This window comes from Lampetra fluviatilis, chromosome 4, assembly GCF_964198595.1.
Source record: "Lampetra fluviatilis chromosome 4, kcLamFluv1.1, whole genome shotgun sequence".
NCBI classification, from domain to species: domain Eukaryota; kingdom Metazoa; phylum Chordata; class Hyperoartia; order Petromyzontiformes; family Petromyzontidae; genus Lampetra; species Lampetra fluviatilis.
The window spans coordinates 25,458,761-25,465,901 of NC_136278.1; positions in this window are offsets into that span (position 1 = coordinate 25,458,761).

The window sequence follows — 7,141 nt, forward strand, 5'->3', positions numbered from 1 at the left end:
AAGTAGTTCACTTACGTGCAAACATGTAGTAAATGTGTAAGTCACCTGATTTTGTCCCAACAACTGATGATATCCACAGTTTACACCATCTTAATCCAGCACTTACCATTATATCATTAAGGGCGGCGTTAACCATCCAAAATTAGCTCATGACAGTGTGACAACCAGTGAGAGTGAACTATTGGGAATTATTGAAGAATTGAATGACGCAGTCTACAAAGTGGGGCTCAAATGCCAATAATGATGAAAATAAGAAATCTTGTAGTTCAAGATTCTCTCGACAATTACAAACATCTGCTGGAGGGACTCCACTGTAACATCCATCAGATTATGTATTGCGGTTATTCAATGTGGACCAGGATCAGGGTGTTAAAAAGCAGGCGAGAGAGGAAGTCGGGGTGTTTTTGGCAAACTGAAATCAACAATGAAAAGCGACGTACCAGTGTGCCTGAAGAATAACGATCAACAAACTATATCGGTTACCTGCAAGTGAAATATTGACATTGACAAAAAGAACGGACGGAGCAAACAGCTTGCAAGTGTGCAAAAAGAAAGAAAGCCCCTGGAGAGACGCATATTTGGGATTACACCTCGTGACAGGAAGAGGAACAGACGGGTCAGAGAATATCTGCAAGATATCTAATTGACTGTGAGGAAAATTTTGATTTAAAGCTTTCGTGACTGCAACTATTCATATTATTGGTTCTTTCGGTAAAGTCACGTAGAAGGGAAATAATAAAATAATAAAAATATAAAACAAGAAAATTCTCACGACGTTTCGACTGCAACACAAGCAATCATCATCAGGTGTGCAATCTACAGCAAGAAAATTTCCTTTCACACGGTTGGCTGCTACGTACGGTGCGAAATGAGTTCGCCATGCGTACGAAGACGAGAGATGCAGCCATGAGATCACCAAGACGTGAGAAAAAAAATAATAGCCTCTATTTTATAAAGCGCTTTACATATCGAAGTATCTCAGAGCACTTCGATATGGCGACGACTTAAAGAGGTCTTCATACAGCAGTGGATAAATGATGGCGGATGATATGCTATACTCGTCATTGCAAGTATGAATGCATTTATGGTGCACACTTGGGATATATTTTGTTTAAAGAATACTTTTTTTTGTGACGAGGGCTATAAAGTTATAGCTTTTGATTTAAAAAAAAGTGTCATTAATCAATGCACTTTGTGTGCAAGTGTGCAGAATGCGGTAGCCCTGACTGACTGAGCTCACTTGTGAATAGACGCGGTGGAAACACGGCGATTCATTTATAGATAGCCCCACTGGTTTCCAAGCGAGCCTGGTTACAAGCGATATTTGTGTGTTAGATGGGAAATTGTGTGGCCACCCCTGGTCCGCCTCGAACAACACCCACTGGACTCTCTTTGTTGGGGGGGTGTTACATAAAGCACCGCGTGTGTACTCTTTGTTTTTTTCGGTAAAGTCACGTAGGTAAAAAATAAAATAAATGAAAACAATTCAATTAAATCACGACGTTTCGGGCGCAACACAAGCGTCCGTTATCAGGTGGGAAAGCGTGGCCTGCTGCCGATGCAGACTGTTTGAGAAATGTGACGTCACATCAAAATGCGCAACTTTAAATAAATATAGACAACACGTTCTCCTTAATTAAATATACTTTTTGATAAATATTTTGTCCTACAACATCAAAGTGCAGCGCCACATTAAATACGCACTAAAATAGTTTTAAGCGATTTGAAGCATGTTTTATTTTTGGGGGAGTGGGGGCAGAGCTTTGTGACGTCATATTTGAGGGGGGGGGGGTCTGACTTTTTGTGACGCCGTGTGACGACGGTGGGGGGGGGGGGTCAAAATCGTCCAAAATTGCGTGACGTCATTTATGGACGGCCCCCAGGGTCACTCCCAGGTCACTCTGGCAAATGTGACGTATTACGGTGCTTTAGAATTCTCACCTGGTTCAACAAACTACACTTGCAGTCCACGTACAAAATGGCAACATTGGGATGATATTGTGGATGAGTGGAGAAATATGTCACCGGTGACGATGTGACGTGCTAATGACTTTCTGTGGATTTTTCATCAGCGCACATTCAAACAAAAAAAAGAACGTCAGCTCTACGCCACGTGACATTTTATTGATTCGGAGCATGGAAACAGACGGCTGCCAAAAAAAGAGAAGTTAACGCACACGTCAAGCTGCGATAAAATACACAGCAACGTTCTAAAGGACTGTATATCGATAACACCCGAGGGCTTGTGACAACTCCAGTTCAACGCCGGGTCAGTTTAAACATTCCGCGGTGATAGGGGCCGTCCATAAATGACGTCGCACGATTTTGGACGATTTTTGACCCCCCTCTTGTCACACGGCGTCACAAAAAGTCAACCCCCCCCTCAAATATGACGTCACAAAACTCTACTCCCTTCCCCAAAAATATATAAAACATGCTTCAAATCGCTTTAAACTATTGCAGTGCGTATTTAATGTGGCGCTGCACTCTGATGTTGGAGGAGAACACATTTATAAAAAAGTGTATTTAATTATAGAACGTATTGTCTGTATTTATTTAAAGTTGCGCATTTTTACGTGACGTCACATTATCAACCCCCCCCCCCTCGTCACACATCGTCACAAATGTCTGACCCCCCCCCCCCCGTAGGTGTGTGACGTCATTTATGGACGGCCCCATATTGCGTCATATCGGTGTCAAATAAAATGACAAGAGCGTCTCTACGACGCGGGCCCAGATGATTTTGCTCGAATTTCTTGTCTTTCCTCACCGCGCTTGGTCTGCTTCTCACCTGGGGAGGTTCTTCTCTCTTCGCCGCCGCTGCTGCTTTGTCTGTTGTGCTTCGCTCAGGTCACCACCCCCTCTAAACCACGGCCCTTTCGCGTGAGTTTGTCAGATCGGAGCCACCCGACCAGAGCCGTTCAAAAGCTTTTTGGGGATGGAGGGGGAGGAGGGAGGCGACTGGAGGCCCCCCCCTCCCTCCGCCTATAGTCTGCGGGGGTTTTTTTTCAATGAAAAAAATAATAGACAGTTGATGTGGACATTCTTACATTCTCAAGCATTTTTGGGGTGCCTTTTTATTATTAAAATAAAGGTGCAAAGTCATCTGTTCCTATTTAAGTTAGTATGACATGTTTCTTAATATCGTTCATTTTCACCGCCAATTTCGATGTTTTTTTACCCTGCTAGTTATTTCTTTATTGCTTAATTCCATTTCAATACGTCATTACATTTCAGATTGTAAAAAAAAAAACTTGACTTCATATGCACATATACTAGATTCTCAAAAGTATATAGATATATTGATGTTTAAAAAAATAAGTACCCTGTTATATATTCTTTAAGTAGTGTACAGTATATTAAAATGTGGCAGTTTGTTTAGTGACATAACAATCAATACCCGGGCTCATGGCCTGGAGTGCGCTATCAAGAGCTTACAGCTGGCAACACCACTTAAAATATAGCGCAGCGTGCTAATCACAGCGCCACCACTCCACCAGTTGTCACTCGTGACTGATAACTAAATGTTCCATGGGACGAAAAGTAAGAGTACTCTGTGTTTAAGAAAGTTGGGCACTGATTTAGCTGCTGTGCCGAGTAGACCCTATTAATATTTGTAATGGAAATTCACCTGTTCAACGTAGCAGCCATTTTGGTATCAGTTGTCTTTTTGAATATCTATTAGTTAAAGTTACTCCCAGCAAACTCTAGGGACGCCTTTAATTCCTTCACGTGGCAAGGCTCTACTGGTAGCACTTTCGGAAGTCGAAAGTGCAAAAGTGAAAATGTAGGCTCATAAACAGAGATTAAACATTAATTCGAGCATTGCACCACATTTACACACCTATGTTTTAACTCCCGATGTAAAATATTAAATAAATATTTTACTAGTTTTATTTACCAGGTAAGGCCCACTGAGCTACATAGCTCTTTTTTGTAAGCAACCTGGCTACAAATGATAGCTCAACGAAGTGGTTTATCACGTGGATATTTATAGCATCCAAATACCCTAAACGCATGTTGATTCTAAATGTGGAGGGAAAAAGCAGAGGACCCAGAGAAAAATCCACGTGACCACAGGGAGAACATGCAAACTCCAAATATACAGGCGTCAGTATTGGGATCGAACGCATGACCTCCTGCATACCACACGAAGCGGTTAACATCTCGCTACCGCGGCACCCATTGTACTTTAAGTAGTATTATAAAACATCACTGTGTTAATGATTACCATTGAAGTAACATCCCAGTCAACTTGCCAATGTTAGACCAACGTTGACATTTCGTTGCAACCGTTGGATCAACGTTGGCCCAATGCTTGTCCAACGTTCCATGTTTGATAGGGAGGCATTGAATCAAGATGTGGTCACAAAAAACACAAACACAGCAGAGCAGCTCATGTAGTGACACGCACAGCCTCTCGTGTACCAGGTTCGACACTAGTCCAAGGCTCCGTCGGTGAGAAAATCTTTAAACAGTTGCGGTCACGTGCGCTGCAATACTTGAGCACTGGCTGAAAGCTGACGCACGAGAAATCCACTCCTGAACATCTTGGGGCCTGTTGAGTCGTTCCCCTTTTGTCGACGCGTTTGACTCTCTTTCCCCACCCGAAACTTACCGCTCACCGCTCTTCATTTATTGTCCTTTCCCTGCATTTGCGTGCTCACGAAAACCTACGTTATTTAAAGTCTTTTCATGTTCTCACCTCTCTCTTCCTTTCGTTTGTATTGATTTTTTCTCCTTTCGTTTGATCATGACGAATGACAACGCGTGTTGTGGTGCCTGTTGTCCGGATGCCACGTGCCTTGGTTCTATGCTCGTCCCTATTTGCACTTATCGTTGCGTCTTTTTAGTGAGATCGCTACATTCATATTCTTGGATCTTTCGGTAAAGTCACGTAGAAGGGAAATAATAAAAACATAAAAAATGTTATGTTTTATTTTATTTTTATTATTTTATTATTTCCATTCTACGTGAATTTACCGAAAGATCCAAGAATACGAATCCCCGCAGACACGAAAGCTTTAAATTGAAATAAAAAATCGCTACATTCATTGGCTTGCTAAAAATGTAAACTTGAGCCAAAGAGTGACCAACGTAGAAGTAAGAAAAAGGTCGCACGTAGAAGAAGACAACCTGACGATGCAGGCAGTGATGAGGAGGAAACTGGCACTATTTAATAGGACACATGTAGGATGGACACCAACAGGAACATTTAAAGTGTTTGGAAAAAAGAAAGGAACCGGAAAGAGTGGAAGACCTCACAGAGAATGTCTTGGCAACAGAAGAGATTGTGCCAGAAAGATGTGGCACTATTTGAACATATTATCACAAGACGGAGAGGAAAGTGGAAACAAATTGACGAAATGTGCAGTGGACACCTACGGGGCTATCTGCCCATGGATCGTGAAGATGATGATGGTGATCTCGCAACGATGTCACTGCTATGATTGCGCATTTGGTCGTAACTTAAAATTTACTTAAAATCATGAGAGACCGCGACACACAGCCTATGTGTATTGGATAATAACTGTTTGTGATTTTTGGAAATAAGAAAAAACTTTTTTTTGTAAATTTGTTATGCTTATTTGGATTATTTTATGTTAAACCTCAACTGTGGCATTTTACATTTGGGCCGCAAGTGAGATATGAATTGTACTGACATGGCATTTATTTATGTAGATGTTTGTGAAATGACTCTTGTGGCTTGATACATTCTCACTTTTCTCTTCATTAACTATCCAATGTAAATGTTTTTATCCTGTTCAGTTTAAGCACTGGCATTGACAAATCGCATTTGTTTAATTTGCTTGCAAGGTAACATTTATTTGGTTTATAGATGACACGGACCACTGCACACATCCACGGTTTGCATAGACTGACATTTCTGGCTTTTATTACACTAGCATCTCAGAATGTGAAATGCCCTGCTATAACGTACCTTTTGGAACACTCAGCTTCACATTTAAACAAGTGCTGTACAGTAAAATCAATCATTATATTCACTGCACACACCGTATTCCGTGCAGAGTTGATGTACACAAAGATCCCCCGTAAAGCCTCAACAGACTGTTGGGGCAAGTGCTGTTAGCGAGCACCTATGAAGCCCGGCACAGCACACGAGGGGGTGGATGGCCAACACCATGACCAGTGGTGATGTGTACACAACCCAGCAGGTATTCAATTGAGACTGAGTCGACCTAGGGGAGGCCCAGGACCGGTTCAGGTAATCGTCACCAGTGTTGACCGTGAGCGGCAATCGAACTCAGGTAGCCGGGTTCGTAGCGCAGCGCGCTAATATTTGCACTACCATTCATGTAGAGTGAATATCCGTAGAGTACACATATATTGAACCAAATCTGTCCGGCCAGGTGGTGGCTCAGTGATTGAGCGAGTCGCTCGCAATTGGACGTTTGTGAACTCAAAACCTGGGTGGGGGTGACTCAGCCCATCGTCGCTCCGGAGTCGATTAATTATGATGACCACTTTTGTGAGAATTTCAAACAGTGGTTGTCCCATGGATAGAATCACCCGCCCATTCGAGGAATGTGGAATTTCCGCCACTGGTTCGGGGCTGTAAACGGGAAATGTGCACCACGTCAAATGCTCATTTGAGCAGGAAATCTCTTTGACTTAACTTTGAACGGTGGTGAATTCAGCTTGTATTGCGTCCGTTTGTACAACTTGCGTGCAACATTTTAAACCCAACACCAAATTACAAAAATGGAATCATACTTTATTTGTTGAGTACTCAACCACATTGCACTGTGTGTACATATCTTTATTAAACATCTTTTTTTTAATTTACCGACATTGTACACATTTATGTTCGTTTCAAGTGTTATTTACAGCTGGAGTATAACTGCACGTGATGCTACCGAAACATTAATGCGTGCATTGAACTTACTGTGACGGTCGGGGTGAAACAACTTTAGAAGAAAAGAGAGAATGTTTTTTTTCTTCTTCTAGAAGTATGGTGACAAGTACAGAAATATGATCATGAAAGAGCAGTGGCCTATGCATAAAGCATGCAATATAATAATGAGGGCTTGATTGAATGTTGACTGTCAATCATCATTTCTTCTTTAGACTTCATCACATCACAATCAGCAAGCTCTCAACTATTCTGGACGTTATGCTA